The sequence below is a fragment of the Triturus cristatus genome, chromosome 5_1 (genome assembly GCF_964204655.1).
Source record: "Triturus cristatus chromosome 5_1, aTriCri1.1, whole genome shotgun sequence".
NCBI lineage: Eukaryota > Metazoa > Chordata > Amphibia > Caudata > Salamandridae > Triturus > Triturus cristatus.
In genome coordinates, this window is record NC_140587.1 from 387138451 (window position 1) to 387163809 (window position 25359).

The 25359-nt window shown below is 44.1% G+C and overlaps 1 protein-coding gene across 9 annotated transcripts in view; it reads right to left on the reverse strand.

The window, feature by feature from the left end:
• The window catches only part of OXR1 (oxidation resistance 1), a 1797650-nt gene that overhangs the window by 518761 nt on the left and 1253530 nt on the right, over positions 1 to 25359 (reverse strand). The gene's annotated exons all lie outside the window — the stretch shown is intronic.

The following is a 25359-nucleotide window of genomic DNA, read 5'->3' on the forward strand; positions in this document are numbered from 1 at the left end:
TGTTAAATGAGATAAAAATGGTGGAATTAAAAAGGTTTAGCTAAATGTAGAGACATTCTACTTTTCCTGGATTGACCTTTAATGTGCAGAAAATAAACAAATTCAAATTTCAAATTTATTTATTATGTTTAGGCTCTCAAGAGGGCCACATAAACATATACAATACACAGCAACAAATACACAGAAAATACAAAAATTTAAAAACAAAATGCAATCCGCAATAGCTATACATCAGAAAATCAATCTAACAAGGCCGGACAGACAAAATATCACCAGGGATGTTAATAAATAGCTAAAAATCCTTTAAAAAAGTTAAAAATATAAGAACAGAACATTTCGTTCGGAGGACAATAAAGTGCATGAAGGAAATCCTTTAAAGTGACAATGCTAAGGCGGATACAAATTACTTTTAGCCATCGATTGCGCAAATTACGTAACATAGGACAAATCAATAATACATGCATACAGTCCTGGGTGTTCAGTTTACATAAATTGCACAAAGCAGAAGTGCCATGCCATTTAGATAACAGTAGATTAAGTGGAATTAAATCATAGCGTAACAAAAACCAAAACCTACGTATCCCATGCGGTAGATTCCATAGGGCATAGGGTTGTGGCTGTTTCAACCTATAGGAGGAGATGAGAGGTTCCACATTCCTTTTATCACCAACTGATTTTTTATCGGAGAGGAAACAAAACTCCCACGAAGCCTCCTTGAGGACATGTTTTAACTGCGTGGAGGAGTAGGAGAATAGAACACTTTCATCAAGTTTCAGTATCTTTACAGCCCTTCTAAAGTTGCTTACGAGTTTAGAGAACTCTTTAAAATTGCCCAAAAGTTCATTTTTGAGGAGAACTCGCAGGGTGCCATCTCCCGCTCTAGCCAAACTGGCCACCCATCTTATTAGGGCGCATAGACCCTGAACCCAGGAACTCCTGAGTCCAAAGTCAAGCCTACAGGCGGCTAGTGGGCAAGCATTGTTTAGAGTCGAGAGGGATCTTAAGAGTTTCCCCTCAATCTTATGGCAGAAGTCCCAGTTTTTCACCTCTATTAATTCAATACCATACAAGATAGTTGCGGGGATTTTTACTCTAAAAACTTCTAGAAGACTGGAAAAATGTCTTTTCCCCGTTGCCTGGTATAAGGACTTTAACCCATTGCCATGGGCAAGAGCTTTGCGGGAGCAATGCTCTATATGGAGTTTCTCACTCATATTGGCCGAAAATATTTTTCCCAAAAAAGTATAGGAAGTTACGACCTCCAATCTATGCCCTCCAATAGCCCAACCGTAATTTGTCGAGCGGCACTTCTTCTTACCAGCTATACACATCACTTTACTTTTGGTAATATTAATCTTCATGTAATGCTCACCAGCAAAGGCCTGTAGAGCCTGTAGCCGATTTGCAAGACCAATTGGAGTCAAGTCAAGAATCAGAACATCATCGGCATACATCAGGCAGGATATTGGAGTCCCTCCTATCATCGGCGCAATCCCCTCACTGGCAGACACGGCAGCAGGGAGGTCAGCCGTATATAAGGAGAACAAAAGGGGTGCCAATAAGCAGCCTTGTTTAAGGCCATTCCGAGATGGTATTTTGGCCGAAAGCCCCCTTTCGCCCCCCATTAAGACCCTGCACCAGGTCTCAGTGTGCAGAGCCCGCACCAGTTCCAACAGGGGGGTAGGGACACCAAGCGTCGCCAGTTTTCTCCACAGCGTTCCACGATCTACTTTATCGAACGCTGTGGAGAAATCAATAAAGGCGGCATATACCACTCCTCCTCTCACCTGGACATATTTATCTGTGATCACCTGAAGGGCGGTCAGGTTATCTAGCGTGCCATGCTCCCTTCGGAAACCAGTCTGTTCAAACGGCAAAATATTGCCGTCCTCGACCCAATCAGAAAGAGATCTAAGGAGACATTTCGCAAAGACCTTTCCGATGGAGTCGAGGAGTGCAATCAGGCGGTAATTACTAGGGCTATCCCTTATACCCTTTTTAAAGATAGGGACCAAAATACTTCCTCTCCAGGACGCAGGAACAAATTTGGAGAGATGGCACGCCTTAAACAAGGGGTACAAAATTTTGCTCCAACTTAAGGGATCTTGTTTGAGGACCGTCATAGGAAGCTCATCCGGTCCCATGGCCCCAGAGGGCCGCATATTTTTTATAGCCGTCTCGATTTCTTTCTCTGAGGGATGGAAAACCAGGTCTTCAGGGGCAGCATATATGGAATTATCAATACCTGTGGTCCCGTTCCCTGCATAGAGCTCTCGGATATGAGAGGACCATACCTCTTCTGGTATAGGAATGGGGGAGGGGGTATGGCGCGTACCACATCCCTTCCCAATTATTGCCCAAAAGTCTTTAATATTACCGTGTACAGCAGATTCCCTTAGTTTAATCCAAACTTCATCCTCCCTTTCCTTTTTAATTTTTTGCTTGAGTCTGCTTCTCTTTCTTTTTAACCTGGCAATTTCTTTCCCACGTTCCAGAACCCTTTCTAAATACTGTTCGCGAACTAGTTTATTTATTTCCCTATTCAGGGTACGCAATGTATTGGGGACTACCTCTCCTTTCCTAGGGGGAACAGTTTTTTTTGCGTACAATAAAATCTTTCGCATAAATTCTTCAAAATAAACAAATTCGCTACCATTCCACTCGTTTATTACCATTAGGGTATCGGCCAATAGGTCCTGCACCCCATTAATGGCGGCAAAGTTCCAGAAGCACCTTCCAGAAGGTAGCCTCGTTGCCATTAAGCGACCAAGACGCCGTATTCAAAGAAATTAAAGACATTGTTAAAAACAATATACTATGATCGCTGAGTGACGTAGGTATAATCTTTAGGTCCAGAATATGGGGAAACAGGCCATAGTCTGCAATAGCATAGTCCAAAATTGACGACCCAAAGGGGGATTTATGAGTATAATTAGCGGGGACGTCAGATGGAAATCTTCCATTTAAAATAATACCATCCCCAATCGCTAATTCTTTTAACAAAATCTTCCCTCTTTTATTTGTCACCAAGTTCTCAGGGAAAAGCGTCTGGGGAATAAAATGAACCTCTTCCTTAACTTTATTCCTGAAGAGTTTCAGACTAGCATTTGAAATTTTGCAATTTAGATCACCTACAAGCAAAATTACAGGGGAAGATGGGGAATTTTTTATCTGTTCAATATATCGGAGAACCTGCTGCAAACTATCATTAAAACGCTCCTCAGGGGGTATATACACATTAAAAATTACCATAGGATATTTTTCACCATTATGGAACAGATTTTCTAGAGTTATTGTGTGGAAAAGTCTACTAGGATCAATATAATGGGAGAATCTCCATTGCAATTTATTTGACAATAAGCAGGCAATCCCCCCCCTGGCATGCCCTTTCTTAGAGGGCGCAGCTGGTACTTCCAGGACATAAAAATCTTTTGATGGAATTAGCATATCAATGCACCATGTTTCCTGAATGCACAATACATCCGCACCCAGAGAAGATAAAAAAGCAAGTTTCTCTGGGCAACTGTGGAATCCAGCCGCATTCCAGGAAATTATTTTTAATGCGGTGTTAAAGATGGTGAAACAATTTGGGGTTATCCTTTGTTTTTGTTGATAATGCACTATGGAGCCACTTCCACCGGTTATTATCATCTATGAGTGAAGAGTTCTCAGTTTGTGGAAGTGGCTTCACGTGCGAAACTGAGCGTTTTCCCCTAGAAACCCAAATTTTTAGGTCTCTAAGGGGAGAGGTTACCCCGTTTTGCTCACCACCCCCAAACCCCTGGTTACATAAAAGATTTGGCTTGCCTGGGTTGGAGATAGGGAGAATGTCAATGCCTAGGCGCTGAAAATTTTCGGCTTGTTTTAGTATCAAGTTTGTTATAATAGGCGAATAAAATTTCACCCGTATACTCAATACCCTACTTCCACCCAACAGAGACACCAGTTCTATGTCTCTAGATTGAATATGGTAGAGACTTTCAACCTCACTAAAACGTTTGAGAAGCCAAGCTCTATTTAACAAAAGGTCAGTATCAAATAAAGGTACAAAATCTAGTACACGTACGTCCACCGGGGCCTTAGTGATATTTACAGAACGGGCCGGAGGACAGTAATTTTCCGACTCTAGTGTTACAGCAAAGGGGGGGGCCAAAGGGTTAAGAGAAAATAAACATGTTGATATAAATATCTTATTTCTGTTCATCACAATTTTAGAAAAACAGAAGACTAGAAACCTTAGTCAAACTGCAGCTTTAATGATACTCTGTAACCTGCCTTTTACAACGGCTGCTTGCTGGCTCTGTGAGAAAACATTGTCGTCTGAACTGTTCTACAGTACTTTATTACACGTGTCGCTGGGGGAGGGCGGTGTTGCTGGGTGGAGGATCGGGGGTGGGTTGCTGGGTGGAGGATCGGGGGTGGGTTGCTGGGTTGGGTGGAGTGTTGCGGGTGGTCATGGGGGTGGGAGGGGGTCGTGGGGGTGGGAAAGGATCGTGGGGGTGGGAAAGGGTCGTGGGGGGAGGTGCAGGTGCTCTCTTCCCCCAATATGGCTGCCACAGGCACCTGCTACTGCGGAGTGGCCTTTTTAGTAGCGCCCTAGTTGCCAGGAGCTGGCTGGGACCCTACAACATTGTTGCGACACCAGCCCGCCTTTTTGTCCTATAGCTAGAGTGGGGAAGCTCCTGGAACTTGCTGAATCTTCTAGAAGAAGGGTGGGGTTTACTTTTGCCGCCTTAGAGGGTGGTCACCTGACCTAGGGATACTTAAGGAAAGGAGGGAACATTTTTAGTCAGTTGGGGCGACGCAGACCTGGGGGAACCTACGCATGAGTTTTAGGCGGTAGGGCCTAGTCAGGGACCTATTCCACTGAAAGTGAAAGGGCTTAGGTGCTGCCTTTTACGTTGAGTGAGGGATCCTGAACTAGCCCACTGATCTGGCCTAGCGGGAGGGGAACCCAGGCAAAACCTACCAAGCCTGACTGAGAACTTCCTTCAGTCACCAACTCAATCTACCCCCCCACCCCCCAAGGAACCAAACTGCTAAGGGCGCCAGATCCAACCAGCGCCAAGAAACTTACCAAAGAACTACCAAAGAACTTACCACAGAAACTTACCACAGAACTGCTGGGGGATCGACCAGGTACCTGCGCTGTGCCACTCCTGCGCTCCCTGACTTAACCTGGGCCATTCCCTAGCTTGTTTTGCCATTGGCGTGTGGCCTGCCACCTCCCAGCCTACCTGCCCTGAGCTGGGGCGTCTCTGGGGGGAAAACGGGGCGCTGGGCGACAAACCCATCGCCACCCCCCAAGCTGCAAGCCACCTCTTAATTTCTCCCACCCCCGTCGGGGATCCCGAGAAGGGAACACTCACCACTGCGGCCTGAGGCATCTCCGGGGCCCGCGGGGAAGACCGGGGCCCCGTCGCTGTTGTCGCCGACACTGCGACGCGGCCTTCCGCAAGGAGAGGGCTGCCAGAATCCCCGGGAAGGCCTCGTGAGGCCGAGCCATTCGATTGAGGCCGCGTAGGCCTGAGCCGAGGCCTGCATCACCTGTCGGGGGCGGACTGCCAAAGGCCGCCCCCGCCGCTTTGCTATTCACCGAGTGGGCCGCGCCCCCGCAGGCCGCGCTGTCATCGGCGGCTGCAGGTGCGCCGGGCCCTGACCTCCGGCGGAAGAATTCCATGAACCACAGGCAGCCTTCGGCCCGGACACCACCGGGCGGCGCGCGCGGCTGGCGGGAGAGGCTCTAGAGCAAGTGAGTCCCCGCCCAGCCGAGGATCGTCGAAAGTGACCCGCGAGGGGTCGTAGACCAAGGTAACCCCTGGGGGAGGCGAGCGGCAGGCCGAGGAGAGGCCCTAGACTCGCCCCTCCCCCGGGGAATTCTATCGTCGGGCCCGCTTTGCCCTCCAACTACCCCGGAGAGGGGACTGGGCCGGCACATGCCCCCCCCCCCTTGACTCGCGCCCGGTGAAGGGCTAAGGATTGCCTGAGGGACAGGATATTTTGGGAGACACAGGTTAACTTATACTCCTGCATGACGGGGTAGTGCTCCAAGTAAAGGCCATATCTGAAGCGCTATTGATTTACCAAGTGCAACGCTATGCCTGAGGGCCCTATCTGAAGCGCTTTTGAGTTGCTATGTGCAGCGCTATGTTAAATGCCCTGTTTTAAAGCGCTATTGAATTGCTATGTGCAGCGCTATGTTAAATGCCATGTTTTAAAGCGCTATTGAATTGCTATGTGCAGCACTCTGCGTAAATGCTGGGTTTGAAGCTCCCCAGGATCGCCAGGTGCTGCGCATTGATTCCATGCCAGGTTTTGATGTTTTAATGAACTGCCAATCTATTCCTAATGAAATGTGTTTGATCCTAATGTTGATCTAGATAAAACTGATTGGTTTTATTCAACCTACTGGTGTGGTGTCAATTATTGCATGCGTTTCCTGTCTCAGTGGATGGGTGTGCTGTATGGTCACTTTACACGTAAGCCTTTGGGTGCCTACCTGCTCGCACCACGCTACCCCCATAGGGCCTGGTGACCCCCGGTCCTACAGCAGATATTTTTTTTCAATACCTTCAATAGAGTAACAAGCCAACTTACTTAAATGTTGTACCTTGTAAAATTGTCTAAGGGCTTCTATCTGGTATTCAGGGGGGCTCCACAATTCAATACATCTGTCCTTATTATCAGGCTTTATAAAATCTGATAAACGTTCAACGAGCTGGAGTACCTAAAATTCGATTTTATTAGGATTGAATGTAATGAAGCTTTTTCTTAATTGAAAAGAAGATCGAATTCAGGAAGCTCAACATTGTCAAACTTTATTATTTCTTCACTCATATAATTCATGGGAAGAAAGAACAGAGGAGGTTTCAAGCAAACAAATCGCAACATGAACAATGTCAAAATCGTTATTTAAAAAAGAATCTAATTGACCGGATGCACGCGTGGGTTCGTATCCCATCCTCGTCGCCAAAATGAAGTAATGACCAACGCAGGTAAGTGAAAACCTTCTTTATTCATAAGAAGAGTAACTGCATCCTCAGCTTGCTAGTGCAGCGTGCGCATACACTATGAAGTCAGCCTCATCAACATTCTAAGGCAGACTTCATGTCAAGGTTACAAGGCTATACCACTGAGCGGGCATCGGGGAGGGGGAACAGGGAACATTCCAAGTGGTGAGATTATAACAGTTTTGCTTAACCTTCTGTATAGAAATAATGGGTGTATTTTGTGTTCTGCCTTAAGACTAGTGAGGTTCCACCTGTCTTAAATGATGTCCGGATAACACCACGTCTAAGAAGAAAAGATTCTCTAGACTCCAACAATTCTAAGAATTTCCAGCTTATTACAAATGGACCCATTCTCTTAAAGATCACAGAAAAAAGCTCTTAGGCCAGGCAGAGGCACAGAGTCAGTTCTGATTGATGTCCTTGTAAAGGAGACTTCTGTAAAGATTGTCCTGGAACGATTTGCATCCTTTCATACTCCTGACCATACCATACTGTTTCAGAGAACGAAGACTGTGGTGGGTATCTCTGAATCTGCAACCAAATGGTTCCAATCATTACTAGAATATGGGGTAAGTTAAACCATGGTAGTAAACTCAGTAATACTTTTGAGGGCTCATGTCTGTCACAATACTGTTCAACATCTATGTAAACAATAGGCCCGGTACTCCACTAGACTTGTGGGTCAGTCTCCTTCAGTCCCTGTGGGCCGCAGCTAGTCCACTACCTGTCCGTGAGTCTGGTCCCAATTCTATCAAGAGGTCATCTAGCCCTCCTTCGTATGGTCCAGTACTTATCTTACTACTGGAATACACAGTTTCGCTCAAGCCAGGATGATAATTTACTACCTGGCTTACAGGATCAGCATATAGTTTCAAGCAGTGGCTGTATGTCTATGGTCAACTTTGGCCAAACCTACGCAGAACATAACATTTTAGAATGGAACAATCCAGTCAAAATGCACCATTTTTAGGTGTGCTTAGAATGCCATAGTACAGTCTCTTATTTCATGATCAAAAGTTTATAGTAACACTAGCAGGCAATGTCTCTATGACTCTAGAATGGAGTCTGCCAGCAGTCACAAGCCATTTCAATGTGTTTGAACACAAACTCAACCCAAAACTTTTTAAACATTACAAAGTTTGTATCAAGCTACAGAATCATACCAATTTTAACAAATGTTAAAGCTATCTGGTGCAAAATGTGTATTAGACAGACAACGCAGAAAATCTAAGTCAGTATCCTCCAGAAACAAGAGTAGAATTCAATTCTGTACTCTGAATGCGCCACTTGGAAAACATTTTCTGTCATTCAACCAAATAGCAATGAATGCACTGGTTGACATGTTGGCTCTGCCACTTAGATTCAATTAAACAGAAGAGGAATACAAATTGTCCTAGGTATCGTAAAATAGAGCTTCAATTCTATTAAGGACATGGAGGCAACAAGTCTGCTTATCATTCTCCATTTATTTCTTCAGCAGCCATACATTTGCAACAATACTAAACTTAATTTTCCAGGAATCTCTGGGAAAAGAACAAGGGTTTAACCAATCGTAATAGAACACTGTTCATAAAGTCCTCCTTCTGTGCCTATGACCCCTCTTTCTTCGTTATTTCAGCAGCCGTTAAATTAAGTATTCCGGTCATCTATCGGGGAGAATAAATATTATTTTATTTTTTCCTTTTAATATATTGATTGCTTGAATGTGTGATTTATTAATGTTGACTGTCTTAAGACCACAGGAACGCTTCGGCATTCCTAACATGGTCGGCAATAACTTATTTACTTACTTATTTAGTCTTTTTTTCGATTTTTGCAATCATAAAAGACACACAAAACAGTACAATACATCCTACACAGATCAATAGTACAAATTACAGATTGATAAAGTCTAAAATACATTAAAAATATATATATAAAAAAGAATTAACATAGCATTAATTAACATTTTTGGGAGCATAGATCCGTGTGTCGATCTCTTTTCCAAACACCAGTCCATGATCTTGGTTCATATACACAGTTAGATACGGCTGGGGGACATACATCTTCACACGGCAACTGATGACCAGATAGCTAAAGAAGTTGAAAAAATAAGCATATCTATTAAATAGTACTGCCACTGAGATCACATTGTTTTTGCAAATTTGAACGAATGCCCCACAACCAACTCAGGAACTTAGCTACAGCAATTATTAGCTGTTCATTTGTGTTAGTCCTGAGAATGTTTAGTGCTTGTTGGCTAGATCTAGTGCCCAGATTCTGGCAGATCGGCTTAAGCCAGCGGTCTCTGGGACGTTTATAAGCTGGACATACAAACAGGATGTGAGGAATTGACTCATCTGTGGATTGGCATGACGGGCAATTAAGTCTGTTTTGTCATGCCATTTAGCGACAAATGATTTTACCGGCAGTGCGCCAACCCTAAACTGATGACACAGTTTTCTGTTGCAAGGTTTAGTTATGAGGTTCCAATAAGCCTCAAACTGTGTGTCCTGCTTATGCTCCAGAAATTTACCCTTTAGGGATGTGTTCTGGACAAATGACATCCACTTTGTTTTAGCCCAATTCATAAAGGCTTCCTTGTAGTCTTTTTTAGAAGGAAATGTGCTGCCTACTGGGTCCACCCACAAGTGGCTATACCCCATATCCACCAATGTGCACTTAATTATATTTAGCAATGCGATTTTTCAAGTTGTATCAGCTTCTCTTACATGCTTTAATGCATTCGCATAAGGTAGCAGTTCCAAGGTGGTCCACAGCCTTCTCCAATACGCCATTGGCCTAAACCAGGCTAGCTCCTCAATTTCACAGCAGCCCAGATCTAGGTATAAAGGTTTGAGGGGGGTAGATTAGGCTTATAGGCCTGTAATTGCTCGGGCTTGTGCGGTCCCCCTTTTTAGGTCTCGGCTAGCGAAGGCTGCGCTTGCGCAGTCTCGCTCGCGAGATTTAATGACTTGGAGAAGAGGGGCTTGAACCCGCCCCTCTTCTCCCCTGTTCTCCATTGGCTGGCCTCGTAAATGCTGGCCAGCCACTGGAGAAGAGGTCAGTCACTCCGATTAGGCCCCGTCCTTTTCGGATCGGGGGGCGTGTTTTTTGCGAGAAGTCTCAAGGAGGAGACAACAGCAAAAAAAGCCCCCGAATCCGAAAACGACGCTGCCTTTCTCCGAGGCATTTCTGCTCTGCCTCGGAGAAAGGCGGTGGTGTGCTTATGCAGTGGTGTGCTTGTTTTTCTCGTTGTTAATTTCAACATGATTAAATGCTTGTTTTATTGGTGCCTGTCCTCCATGTTTGTTTCCATTTTGAGCAATTAGAGGATGAAAGCCAAAGCAGCAAACTCGGACTGATGTTTGCGTCGGCGTGGAACAGTATGCGTCTCATTAAACTGCTGTTGTCTGTTTACTTTGTATTTTTGCTGTCGAGGGAGGGGTTCGGTCTGCGCGGGGATTTTTAAATATTTATTCGTTCTCGGTGCATAGTAACATCTGCTCAGCGTGCATGGGTCCGCTCGTTTTCTGGCCTGTGGGGAGAGCTGAAAGGAAAATGGTGTCTTTTTGTCTAAAAACCTGACGGGCGGGTGTCGCATTTGTGCGCACAGAATAGAACACCAGGCAGTGTACAGTAGCGTAGCAAGGATGACATGAACCCGGGTGCAAGGTCCCATTGACTGCTGTTAATATGGTGAAATACAACATTGTCGGTGTTCATTCGGCTCCTCACGGCTCTGGGCCCCCTATTGCCTTTACACTGCCCCTGTTCTCTTCCTCCGTTGTCCCGCTGCTGATTTTCCTACCATTAGTAATCTCAGCGTCCCCTCTTGTTGGAGAGGATGCAGCGTAAACTGCCTATTTTGAACCTGGGAAATCAGGTTCGAGTCTTGCCGTCCACACAACAATCTGTGATTATAAGCAAATCACAATCTCCCAGTGCTTAACAACATAAACGTGAGACTGCGATATAATTGGGGTGCGCTATAGAATAAAAAAATGCAACTGTTTTCGTGTAGTACGTGCATTTCGACGAAAAACAGCAGGGAGGCGGGACCTTTAGATGGGCGTGACTGTACTTCGTTCGTCGTTTCATCAATACAATTATTTTGCAACAATTTTTTGCCATTTGTAGCGGAGAGGGTTATTAGGCTTCTGAGCTAATAACCTATTCTTTTAAAAAACGATAACTTGTTCAACCGGCCATTCAAAATATTAAACAATACTTTCTATTACCTGGCACACTTAAGGTTATCCAATCACGGTCATGTTTGCTTTTGTTTTTACTGCGAACGCTTTTTTGTTTGCCTTTTCAAAAGCTTTTAGCGGAGACTGTAGCAAATACATCTCTGAAATGGCCACCAGGCTCTTATAGACCCTACTACAGCAGCACGAATGTAAACGGGGACCGCCTCTCAAGGGTGGGTTCGCCATAACTTTAAACGTCGAGTAGGCGGGGCAAAAGCATGGTAAGTGGTATCTAGCCCCCAAGGCTGTTAGGGAGCACTGAAATAAAACGACCCGTGGTTCCTATTTGTTTAAGGCGACCTGAAAAATACTTTTTTTTTTTTTTAAATGAATACTGTTCGATAATTAAAGTATGTAAATCGTGAAAAAAGTCTTGAGATAATTCCAATCCTGAACCTCGTTGAAGCCGTACATCTTATATTTTTGAAAATTATGAACGACATGAAGTGTTATCAAGAGTGTTTCATTTACATTAAACAACAACCTACGTGGGGTTCTTCATAGCTGTTTGAGAGAGTACTATGAATTTCGTCACTTCAAGATGGCCGTCTTGGTGACAGACGCTGGACAACTTCCTGCGCCCAGTCCGCGTAGGTCCGTGACGAGAAAATTCTTTTTAGGTCTTGGCTAGCGAAGGCTGCGCTTGCGCAGTCTCGCTCGCGAGATTTAACAAGCATTTACAATGCAATGGTCTCGGCATTGGTAAAGTTAGAGCTATTGGCATTGCTCATGACATTATTTTTGTTTATGTTTTTGTTTTTAAAACATGTACAGAAACGGCAGTCATGAGCAATGCCAATAGCTCTAACTTTACCAATGCCGAGACCATTGCATTGTAAATGCTTGTTATATATAGGTATGATTTCTGCAACTCGCCAGGAATCTGGGATAGGAGCCCCCTTCGCAATTGCATTTACTAGTGTGAGGATATACTTAGACCAGATTGCTCTATCATGCATAAATAAGTCAGCAGGAATACAGTCTGGACCGCGAGCTCTGCCCTTAGGAATTACGTCTAAGACTTTTTCAACTTCTCCTAAACCTAAGATCACATTGGAATCGGATTCGATTGGGGGTTGGTAAATTAAGCTGTCCGATGAAGCTGCAAATTGAGCCTCAAAAAACGAAACCCACTGATCTGGCGCTACATAATTATCCAATGCTCGACTTTGTTCGCCACTACCCCATTTCGTTAGCCTCCAGAATTTCTGCATGCTTTTGTCATTACTCGCAAGCAGAAGATCATTCCAGCGTTTTTCATCAAACTCCTTTTTAGCTGTGTTTTGGGTCTTTTTAAACAGTTTCCGAGCCAGTTTGATTGTCTCCATAGATTGAGTACGAATTGCTTGAGACAATTTCTTATACGCTGTTCTACAATCCTTATTGTACCAGTTAGCTGACTTAAGGTTTTCCCTGCTGGCAGTTTTGTTTGTCTTAGTAAAGAAGCATTTAGTTTAATAAACAGATCTTCATGTGCCTGCGTAATGGCACCATGTTTAAAGTCCTGGGGATCTATAGTGGAAATGGCTGTTAGAGTTGTCTCCACCTCTGCCTTCATTTTTTAAAGAATGTTTTCATTTTCAATTAACATTGCCCACTTTAGCCTGCGGAAGTCATTTGTTGGGATGATATCTCCAGTCACCCTCACGGGAGGTTGGGACAATGCAGGTAATAACCCCTGCTTCTCTAAGGTAAGCAGTAGTGGATTGTGGTCACTCTCGCATCTCTCTTGTACTAGCATGTCAACGAGGCAGGACCATAATTCCAGATTGATTAAAAAATACTCAATTCTAATACTTCTTATGCCATTGGTAAATGTGGGCAGACCCTTGCTATCCGATATTGACCTCCTGTTTACAGCCCTGACGCCCCTTTCTAGGCACAAGCTCTTTAATTGAAGGGCTGCCTCTGTCCATTTTTTTTTTTTTTTTTTTAATCAGGGATTGGTAGAGAGATGGATTTTGAATTGTGAATCCTGTTCACTACTTAGTCCACAATCTTCATGGTCGAGCGGTTCGAATGTGCAGTTAAAATCACCCGCTATGACCAGATGATGTCTACCCCGATATTTCTCTATTAGGACTTCTAGTTGGGAGACTATGTTAGAATGCTTCCCACCCACTATCCCTCTGGCATAAACGTTAATCAGTACAATGTCGCTACCTTGTTTGAACCTTAAGGCAATAGCCTGGATATCGGGACTGTCCGTTCGTAACTCTTCAACCCCATATCTGGAGTGTTGCCGTACCCATAGGGTAAGCCCACCAGATGGCCGTCCTTTACCACTAAAAGTGGCACATTTAGTGAAATTAAGATACCCTGGGCGAAAAATAGGGCTCTGGGACCACGTTTCTTGAAAAGCCCATAGGTCTTGTCCCTCTATAAATGTAGACCATTCAACTGGCGCCATCTTTGATTGCAGACCCGCTATATTCCAAGGGGCAATAGCCAGTGTTGGAATGGACAGATCAGGGCTAGTTGTATGGGAATCTTCTCAGGTTGGTATTTCCTGATCGATTTCCATACTGAAAGATTCCCTCCCCCCTACTGCCACTATCTCATAAGGCTGCTGTGCTTCAATCTATATTATCCAAAATTAGACCCCTATCACTACATGAGAATGCGTTTGGATTGTTGTTACTACTGATGGGTGCGGGAGGATTATTTTTAATCCTGATGTTAGATGGAATCAAATGGGATGTTCTTAAGTCAAATGACACCAGATTATCTACGAGGTCTTTAGATTTCATAGTTAAACATACATGATCTGTTTTGAGTCCTGGAGTCGCACATCTTTAGCTGTCAATATGTCTTCTCTGATAACGGATCTACACTTCCTTATGTGGAGTATCCAGTGGATACTCTCATTTATCAGGGTTTGTTTATTTTCCCCTTGGAGTTAGATCGTGTTCTAGGTACATTAATCAGGAAGATTTGTGCCCCTGGGCCAACGAGGGTTTTATGGACCGGTTGACCTTATGTGAGTGTGTGCTTAGATTGCTGAACGGAATAGGGGGTGGAGTTGCCGAACTACCAGTCGTCTGTTGCTAGAGCCTAAAACTATTCTGGGTGAAAACGTTTGAATAATATCAGGAATTCGATCTTGCATTATTTTGGTGGTACCTACCATTTGTGATTGATTGGAAGCCTGCTGTAGAAACAGTACATTCCTCAATGTTTTTGCCCAGTCTATCCATTGTAGTCTTGATTGGGGCACACTGTGTTACATTCCTATTCAATGGCAGTCTGCTAGGGTCCAATATATTGCCAAATGTTGGCAAAGTGATGGTATCTGTCAGTTTCTCAATCAGCACCTTAAGAATGGTTATAAGTTCAAGGAGCAGATTTAACTGGAACCCTGGGTTGTCAGTTGGATGACCTGGGCAAAAGCATTTGCATGTTTTTGCAGGTGGTGGGGATTTGGCAGACCTGGGTATCCCAATCTGCTCTTTAGAAGTAATCGGGTGAGGGGACAAATTCTCCTCAGATAAGTCAGTCCTATTACTGCACTCCAACTCCCTGATTGTATGTAATTGGGTGTTTAAGCACGAGCGTGAGGGGGCGTTTTGCTCAACAGGAGGATCTACACCATTGTTTGAGGGGGGGGGGTGGAAGGGGGCACTTTTGCGTTCCTCTTTTAAACATGTCTGGAATAAGTTTAGCAGACTCAGGAGATGTTAGCCGGGCAGAGTGGACAGGTAAGTTCGTATTATGTGTCCCGCTTCCAGTGCCCAGTGGAGAAGCTAATATCTCCTCGCAATCGCTAATTATTGCATCAATGCCGTTCATGACACAGTTATTTGATACTTTCTTAGGGCATTTGGCAGATTTCTTTGGCTTCTTGCCCTTCCTATTTTCACCAGCCGCTCGTACTTCAACTGCCTTTACCCATAGCATCTTTATCCTTTCATTTTGACTAGGGACATTACCAATGGAGGTCACCAATTACTTTGAACCAACTTACAGGTTCAGGCACAAGACAGCACTAGTGATAATGTCAGAGCAATATTATTAATATAGACAATTAAATGCCTCAATTAGTCCTGAAACAAATGTCCTCAATCGTCAAGAAACTAACATTAGCAGTAAGATTGATCAAAGTGGCAGTAAATAGATTTTCAAACATGCGCAGATTGTTCTACAAAATGAGCTAAAATTTCCCAAAATACACTCGCTCTCTCACCAAATATTAGCTTTTACTTTTTAGTAAATACACTAATTTGAACATGTAATTCTAATCAATAAGCACATTTACTACTGGTGCACAAGGATCGATGCTAGACACACCCCATGCTTCATCAACACATACCAGGAAAGACCACATGATGGGAGGGCACATTCTACAACGAGACTGGTCACAACATGTCAAGGTTGGTCACCCTGCAGCTGGCACCTTGCAGCTGCAGTGACCAGCAGATGTCAGTGCTGACACCATGCCATAGGAGTACCCAATGTAATTCAGACAAGCACAAGAGAAACCAGACAGTGCCACAGCCATGACCATCAAATGCTAGGAGAAGCATCCAGATGTCAAAAAAAGATTCACCACTTTGTGGTGGCCAGCAGAAGCAAAGGGCAGCCATACACCGGGGATGTCACCTTATGCTAGAAAGGCCCATCTGTTGTGGTCAGAAGATTCCAAGGGTGCACAGATGATGTTAGGGATGCCATATGGAAACCAGAGGTTGGGATTCAGATGCCACCCTCTGGAAACCAGAAGGGGACATCAGATGCCAATAAAATGCATAAGGGAGGCTACACTATGTCAGAGGGGCAGACATGAGTTAGGGATGTGCACCAGATGTGTCCAAAAGGTGCAACATGTACACATCAGAAGTGATACATTTCCATCATATGACAAGAGTGGCCACTGGATACGAGGCGTAGTCATCAGATGCCAAGTGGTATCCTTATATTAGGGACAGAATTATTTTTGGCTTGATCCTAGTTGTGAATTTTGTTCTGAAGTCTTACCAATTACCGATCAGGTATGCAGAAGAACACTACATCATATACATACTGAAGGAGCTGCTGTGATCTATACAGTTGAGTGGGACAGTAAGCGAACGATTGCAGGACATTTGTAGCCTATGATCAGAGCAACAAACAGACTGGACTTAAAGTTAATTGCAGACTACATTCGAGTTCGGGATTGCTGAATGGCCACATGCATGTCCCTTTACATATATTCCACATCAGACATTGCACCCATCTTCTGAGAAGCTTCATAGATTTTCAACTCCTGTGAGATTTTTTTTTCTCGCTGGATTTGAAATCTCAGCAGCCATTGTTTTTGGCTCCCTATAAAAGCCACGCCACTCAGTTCTTGATGTTGCACATTCAGAACTGTGGCCGGAGGAGCGGAACGGTAGCTGCAGCAAGCTAACAACATGATCCCCTGCAATCCTGACATGGCAGTGAGCCGATGTTAGTTCTGGACAGCTTCAGCAGTCAACTAGTTACAGATACATCGCTCTGAAGATATTGAGGTCTATATGAGCTAAATGGCATTTATATTTTGGAGTCTTGGGGAACCTTATGCATATTTTGGTAATTTCCTGCTGTGCCACTAAAGAAAGCTTATGGATGATTGATGTATCGCTTTGATGGGCTGTATATTACAAATAAGAACTGAGAAATAATTTGTGAAAACTAAGAAAACATGTTTTCAGCCAGAGATAACTGAGTCAGTGATATGCTCTGGTAATACAGAGAGAAAGTCTATAAATGCATGAATTTCATCAAGTGAAGTGTTACGTAAATATAGACAATTCTTATATTGGCAAAGACAGCTGCTGCACATGTGAAGATCCTGATGACATGCCACAGTACTGAACCCAATCAAATCCAGAGTACATCTGTAGAATACACAAAATACATTAACATGACCTCTTATTCCTCATGATATTTTTATTCTCATTGTAGTTGTGTGTACTTGTTTCTTGTCCATTTAAGGTCTGATAATATTTTTTTTAGGCAGATGGAAAGAACTTTTTGGGATATTTTGGAGAGTTAACAGAATCCCTTAGTAGAGACCCAATTTTACATTATATAAATAACAGAGTGCAGGAGAAACACAATGCAGATCCCAATATAAAGGACAACATTTTCATAATAAAAAGAACTGCAATACACTTCAGAATGAGAGAAGGAAATGAGAAGGCATGATGTTGAGGTGTCTGAATCGTGAGAGTGAAAGGTTGTGGCCACGAGAAGAGCATGAAAGTGAAGAAAATAGTCAATAAGGTTTTAAGGCAAGCCACAGGAACGTTTAAAAGTCATAGGTGTGACAGTGGAACCCATGGCACAAACATCATGAACTGATCTCCAGAGAATTTAGTATGCTGGAAAGTGCAGGCTGTATGCAAGGAAATGCAACAGCTCGATGGAACATATCCAAGGGGAAGGACCGGTGATATGCCATGTGGATGAGGCACAAGAGTGTGTGAATAAAGTCATTTTGCATGCTACAAATTTTGAGGTAGCATGTAATGAGTATGGGTGTGATACTGGTCCAACTCAACGTGAGATCATGATGGGGAACAAAGCTGCTAGCTGATTCTGGATGACCTTACTTTGAACAGAGATTTTTTGAACATGATGAAATTGTCTTTAGAGACCTTGACACTCCAGTGGGTTATGCTGGTGCCACGCTTGGTTTAACTGGGTATACGCCCATAAAGATACCATTTAGGTGTCATAAAACCACGGTGAAGGTGCATGTCACAAAAAGAGGGGATCATTTACTAGTGTGAAGACTCGAGGTGCAGTAGTAAGACCAAACGGTAGGACCACAAACTGGTAGTGCTGCGACCCTACCGTGAAACGGAGATACTTCCTGTGCGACTTCATGATGGGGAAGTGAAAATACGCATTTTGCAAATCGATCGACACCCTCCAGTCCTCTTGCTGCAGTGACAGAAGAACCTGAGCAAGGGTCAGCATCTTGAATTTCTTGTGTTTGAGGTAAAAATTCAAGACCCTGAGATCCAAGGTCGGACCTAACCTGCCATGGATTTTGGGAATCAGGAAATACCGGGAGTAGCATCCCTGACCCCTTTCCTGCTCCGGAACCACCTCTATCGCACCATTTTGTAATAAGGCAATGACCTCCTTCTGGAGAAGAAGCAAATGATCTTCCGAACAGAAACCCTGGCAAGGAGGAGGAATGGCGTACCCATTCTCTACAAGGTTTAAAACCCAAAGGTCTGACGTGACCGATTTCCAGGTAGAAGGGAGGTAGAAGAGGAGGAGGAGGAGAGATTGCGGGCCGACCCACGTTGGCGACCCCGGTCTCTTTCTCTGTTGGACTTGTAAAGAGGATTTTGCTGCTGTTGTTGCTGAGGCGGTCATAAGCTACGAAAGGAAGAACTTCCAAATCCTTGATACTTCTTATATCCAAACCCCCTTGACTGAGTTTACAGCCCTAAGGATTTTGCCGTGGCCTTGCTATCTTTAAACCTCTGAAGCACAGAATCAGCCTTCTCGCCGAAAAGTTTTGATCCATCAAAGGGCAAATCATGAAGGGTAGCCTGTACATCTGGAGAAAACCCAAAGGATCTGAGCCAAGCCTGTCTCCTCATAACTATGGAGGAGCTCATAACCCTAGCCACCGAATCAGCTGTGTCCAGGCCAGACTGTATAACCTGACGAGCAGCAGCCTGAGCATCCGACAGAACCTCCATAAAAGTTTCCCGCTCATCAGGCAACTTGGGCGCCAATTGCTTAGCGGAATCCATCAAGGCATGTATGTATCAACCCAACAAACAGGTAGCATTGGTTGACTTTACTGCCATGCTAGAGGAAGAAAAGACTTTCTTAGCCAATTGCTCCAACTTCTTAGAGTCCCTGTCGGCAGGAGTTTGAGGAAAAGCACCTGAAGACTGTTTAGAACAGGACGCCTGACCACCAAACCTTCTGGGGACAGATGTTTAGAAAGAAAGGGAGGGTCTCCTGGAGCAGACCAATATCTCCTTGCCACAGAAGAGTGGTTTACGCCACACTTCCAGAATAGGCTCAGTTAAAGCCTCATTAAAAGGCAACAGTGGCTCAACTATCGAAGATGGCGAATGCAAAACTTCTGTGAGCAAATTTGGTTTATACTCTGCTGTAGGTAATTGTAAGTCCAAAAGCTCTGTAGCCTTTCTGATAACAGTAGGATACGGAGCCACCTCTTGAGGTGGAAAAGCCCTTGAAGAAGAAAGCTCCCACTCTGAGCAGGTGTCCAGGCCACTAGCCTTCTGAAGCCCCTCAAAATCATTGACAGACTCCTCTAGGTCACTCTCTTCAACCTCTTCTCTCAGATACTGTTCTTCCTCCAACAGTCTCTGTGCATCTCTCCTCGAGCTCAACGTGGGTGGCGCAACACGTGACACCGACAGCTCCGGAGCCGGCGTCCAAGGAGGGTCCGATGCAGGAATCGGCGCTGTACGAAGCAGAGAGGAAGGTCCACCAGACAGTGCCGGGGACTCCGTATACGGCATCGAAAACCTTGGAGCCGGAAACTGCAATGACGGCGCCGTCGGCATAAAAGGCACGAAGGGTGCCTGGGCATAATGGTGAGGCATGCCCAAATTGAAGGCCAGTGGACCCACGGGACCTGAAGGTGCAATCCGATCCACAGGCGGAGCCATAGCTCCAGTCTCGCGTACAGGAGAAGGTTCATTCTGAACTGGTAATCCCTCCGACTCCGGAGAGCCCCTCGGCGTCGGCGACTGCGCCGGAGTACCTTTTGGAGAAGGAGATTTTTCCGGAGTCACGTGAGGAGATAGCAAAGGAGAGACAAAAGTCTTTTTGTCGACGTCGAGGTGCCGGAGAAGGTGATCTCGAAGTCTTGGCATTCGACGAACGACGTCGAGAGCCATGCCTCCTCCTCTTCTTGTGCTTCCTCGACTTCGAAGCATGCGAAGTCGGTGACTTTGACTTCAATTTGGTCCTTTTTCGCCCTCCCTTCTCCTTTCTTGCTTTTGCCATGAAAAGCTTGGCCTCACGTTCTTTCAAAGCCTTCGGGTTCATCTTACGACAGCATGAACAGCCCTCCACATCGTGGTCCGATGACTAACACCACAAACAGTCCTCATGGGGGTCAGTGATGGACATATGACCCCCACACTCTCTACAGGGCTTAAATCCTGACTTCCTCGAAGTCGCCATCACAAAGCTACTGTTAAATGCGTCGACGGCACGTAAAAAAGGGAACCGACGTCATCACACCGACGAGGCTCTTATGGCTCCAGTGATGTCATACGAAGTAGTGAGTGGAGCCGTAGTATTGCGACGTCCTCGTCAACGTGGAGAGCTAGGAAAACGTTTTGGCGGAATGCTGGCGCAGGGGATATTCATAAGGTGAGGAATCCACAGGCAGATGTATCCATCAGAAATGTTATGTAATGTTAGCATGCTTATATACCGTGAAAAGCTACCCTCTTGGGGTTTCCCGGAGCTTTTAGCAACAGATAGTTTTTCCCGGCTCAGGTGATTCTAAATAGCCATGTCTTTAGTGGTCTGCGAAAACAGATCTCAGGTGTTCTGGCAGAGCACTTCAAAGCTAAGGGCGAAGAACGTAAAACAGCGATCTCCCATGCATGTAAGTTTAATCTTAGGGATCGTGCACAGGGAGAGGTTGCTAGAACGCAGATAGCATGTGGGCCGATTCGGTTATATCAGACCATTAATATGGTGGTGGGGGGGGGGGGATCCCTGCCTTGCTTTGAAGATATAACACAAAGCCTTAAATTGGACACGTCTTTCAACCCCTCGCCAGTGAAGCTCGCGGCGGAGAGATGTAACGGAACAGGACTAGTCCCTTATGGGAGTGCTGGCCAGACTGCAGGAGAGTGGTCTGACTGCAAAAAGAGAGAAGCACCAGTATGGGGTGGACATTGTAACATACTTGGGGTATACCATTTGGGGGAGTGAACAAGTCCCAAAACTGACCTGGTGGAGTCGATGATGAGAGTCCAGGTGGCCTGTAGATAAAGAGCAACTGTGATCATTTTAGGGCTAGCAAAACACTAAGCTAAGTTTATCAAAATCTTGCTTCCTTGGTTCACCCCATGAGATTCTGAATTGAGAAGCAAAAAAGATTGGCTGGTCGAGTGAATGCTCTGGCATTTGACCAGGTGAATCCCAAATGGGACAGAAGCCCACTTTGGGGCATTTTGAAGTGCATAGGAGAATCATTCTGAAAATGCATGACCGTCTTAAAGGGCTTGGGGCAGTCTTCGCTCAACTGGAGAATGGAGCATCCTGTGCGCTCAGAAGTAACAAATTGAATTATTCTATGATTGAGCAAGACGCTCTGGAGTTCATGTGGGCAATACAGCACTTGACATATCTGTAGGGTTTGAGGTTCATTGCCAAGAATGACCACAAGCTGTTCGTACATGTGTTTTATTGTAAAGGCAGCCAGCATAGTACGTCGAGGATCAGCAGGTGGATGGAGGGCAGAAGGGAGTTCAAATCTGAGGTGCAGAATTTGTCTGGTTCTAATAATTGTGCAGATGATTGCTTGTCTAGGCTACTGCTGAAAAATAATGTGACTGAAAAGCAGTTCTTCCTGTGTTATAGGTGCGTTCTGTCGCTTCAAAGAATGAAGAGTGGAAAGTGGTCATGAAGGATCATTTGATTTATGATAAGGCTAAAAGGTATGTTGGTGAATGGTTGGCCTAAAACTGGGAAAATAGATATTCAGGAAAGGCAGTGTGGCATTTTAAATGATGGGTTTAATTTGGTGTAAAGTGTGTTGTGAAGAGGTGAGAAGAGAACCCAACCTGAAGGGGTAAAAGGCAAATTGCCTACTATGGCCATTTAGGCAGGAATGTGACTAAAGCAAGACTAAGGAAAAAATACTGTCAGCCTGGAATGGACAGAATAGTGTGCATACTGATAAAGAGGCAAGGCACTCACCCACAAAAGCAGTGTTAGCCCTGGAGGGATTCTGGACTGTAGGGTAGGGCCTTTTGATCTTATACACCATCGGGTAGGTTTGCTGGGGTTTTCGGTAACTATGGAACTAAGTGCGTTGCAACGAAGAGTTTGATTTCTGTGACCACCTGCATGTCTGTAGAATTTCTAACTGAAGAATTTAGCTTGGAAGGAGTTACCCAAAACCTTTGTATCAGACAATAGTGTGCAGGTTATCTTGGATAAAATGTGGGAATATTTTTTTAATGTTTGTCTATTTCTTATCAGCGTATGGCACTAAATTTACTACAAGCTAATGGTTTGCCGTAGGTTATAAACAAGATGGTGAAGGGCTGTGTGCAAAAAACCTTGCAATTCAGAACTCCTCTGGTGGTTGTTTTGAGAGAGAAACCTTATGGGCTCACAGGAAAACACAACAAAGTTTCACTGGGATATCACCTTATGAATAAATGGGAGGAAAGATGGCCTTGTCTAAGTTGAATTCTGGGTGCTTGTTCCTGGGGAAGAAGATGGAGTGTGGGGAGGATGCTAGATGGAGTGCAAGAATTGATAGGCATCAACAGCAGTACAAGCCCAGGTATGATGGCTTTAATAGAGTGAAAAGGCGTGTTAGGGCAATGAGCGGTTAAGTTTTGGTAAAACATAAAATTTAAAAAAATGAATTGTGAAGAAGGATACCTGGGTCTTTGCAAGATCACAATAGCAAAAAAAAAGTGTGTTGGTGTTTAAATATGTGGAGTATCTCGCCTACTGAGATCCACTGGTGTTTGTTAAACAGGAATTAGTCTTTTCCTACACATTTGGGAATATTGAAAGCTAATTACCAAACATATCCAGAGCCATAGATAGAATCCAGGTTGGGTAAGAGATGTTGCTTAACTTTGCTCGAGTGAAGTGTTTTTTGCAAGTAGGTGGTTTTACCATAATCTGGTTCACAGCTGAATTAAAGAGCTCACACGTCTTTCATGCTTTCAACTGAGTAATGTACATATGATCTGGAGTGACCAAAGAATGGTTTATGAAACCTTTATGTAATTTGAAATATGGTTTCACCTTTGAAGTACTAGGCATGGCAGCGGTAGTAAGCAATGCATAGCTGTTTGTGAGACCCTATTTCTCAACAAATCCTATTTCTTGTCCCTTAACCAATGATGCTCAACCCCTTTATCTAGAGACAACATGATTTGTTTTTGTATAGGTTTAGGGTTGAACTGACAGGGCTTCTCTTGTAATGTTCCATTTTTAAAGTTTGTGGTAGTCCCTCAACAATACAGGTTTCTCTATTCATATTAACCTCGATACTCCCCTTAGCTACTGGTTCCATTCTGACATCCCTAGGTTTTTTTCCAGTGAGGATACAGGTAACATTTCTTCTTTGTATAGGTTATCCTTTTAATAGCTCTTTAGTTTTTAGATGTTCAATGGCAGACATGATTGATTTTTCGAATGTCACAAGTGAAGAGTTGAGGTCCCATCAATCATTTAAGTGGTGTAAGGTGGATTTCTCAATTAAACGCAAGGTGACCTCTTTTTGAGTGTTGACTATAGTGAAAAGAAAACATCCAAGTGAAAGTTTGGAAACATTCAATGGCTTTAAATTTCATCTTGACAAAGTCAATATCTTGAAAGGACAGAGTAAAGGCCCAAGGAAAGTAACAATCTGGTCCGCATTCAATTGGTAATTGTATAAATTGTTGATCGGTTTACCTCTTGCACACTCGGCTCTAGGTCTAGCTATAGGTTATGAGACTTTGAAACATAACAGAATTGACAAAACAAAATTATGATTCTCAATTTACAAGATATCCCTAGATATCGGAAGTGTTGCATGCTTTTACTGTTTCATCAACCCTGATGCTCATGGATCCCAGTGTGTGGGCATGGGGTTTATCTGCAGTGCCCTTTGTGAGGACTGCTCAATACCATGGCTCCTTGTACCCCATGGAAGTTTTGTGTGACGTGAACTATAGTCTATCAGGTGTGGGGGAAGGTACAGCCCCATTTTGAGTGACAGTTATATGGATCACTACCACAGGATAAGTACCCTCCAACACTGGTTTATTGAATCATATCAGTGCACTTTGCTAAGTTCTAATTATCTAGTTCACAATAGCTCGCCTCAAACAGTAAGCCTTTTACTCCCAGCCTTGCTCTCTTGAAACTAAAGTGCTCAATAGGGTGTACTTGTCTTCAGTTTGAGTCCCAAGGTAAGAAGAACTCCAAGTGATAGCACTGGAGCCAAGTAAGAAAATAAGTTACCTACCTGTAACTGGAGTTCTCCCGTATTGAAATCTTTCATAGATTCACATGCTCCAATCATTCCCAGTCATCGAGATGGGAGTCCCACAGTATGTTTTAATAGCAAGGCATTGTCAAACAGACTAGAAAGGCCTTAGCCTCTTCAGTTTAGTACCATATCATAGGTTTTTTTTTTTTTTTTTTAAAGAGAACAAACTTAGATTTGAACCATTAAGAATGCACTGCCCCGCTAAAACGCTTGCGTGAGAAGCTCTAGTCCCTCAGATTTTCAAAGCACAAGTGTAGGAGATACAGTCACAAAGAGAAAGAGGTGAGCTTCCCAGGGGGGAAGGGAAGGTCGCATGTGGTTCTATGAAAGATTCCAATGCTTGAGAACTACAGTTACAGGTAAGTAACTTTTTCTTACTCCATATTGGAACTTTCATAGATTCACATGCTTGAAGACGATTACACAGCAGTGATGAAGCTCACTTCAATGTAAGAAAACAAGTTACTTACCTGTAACTACAGTTATCCAGTATTGGTATCTTTCATAGATTCACATGCCTGAATCATTCCCCGTCGCCGAGGCGGGAGTCCCCGGTAAATAAAAAGTAGTGCCAAAATGTTAGTAGTAGTAGTAGGCCCAAAGAAAAGGCCCAAAGCCTATATCTTAGTAGCCTATCTACCTCATTATGCAAAAGAACCGAGAATTTGGTAACAACCAATCAGACACCAGCACCCTTCTAGAACCCTCTCAGCAGAGCCAGTTCTCCTCAGATTTTCGTAGCACAAGTGGGAAGTAAACGTCCCAAAATATATAGAACTGACTCTACGGGGAGGTGGGTGGGTGCATGCGAATCTATGAAAGATACCAATAATGGATAACTGTATTTACAGGTAAGTAACTTGTTTTCTTATCCAGTATTGGGGTATCTTTCATAGATTCACAT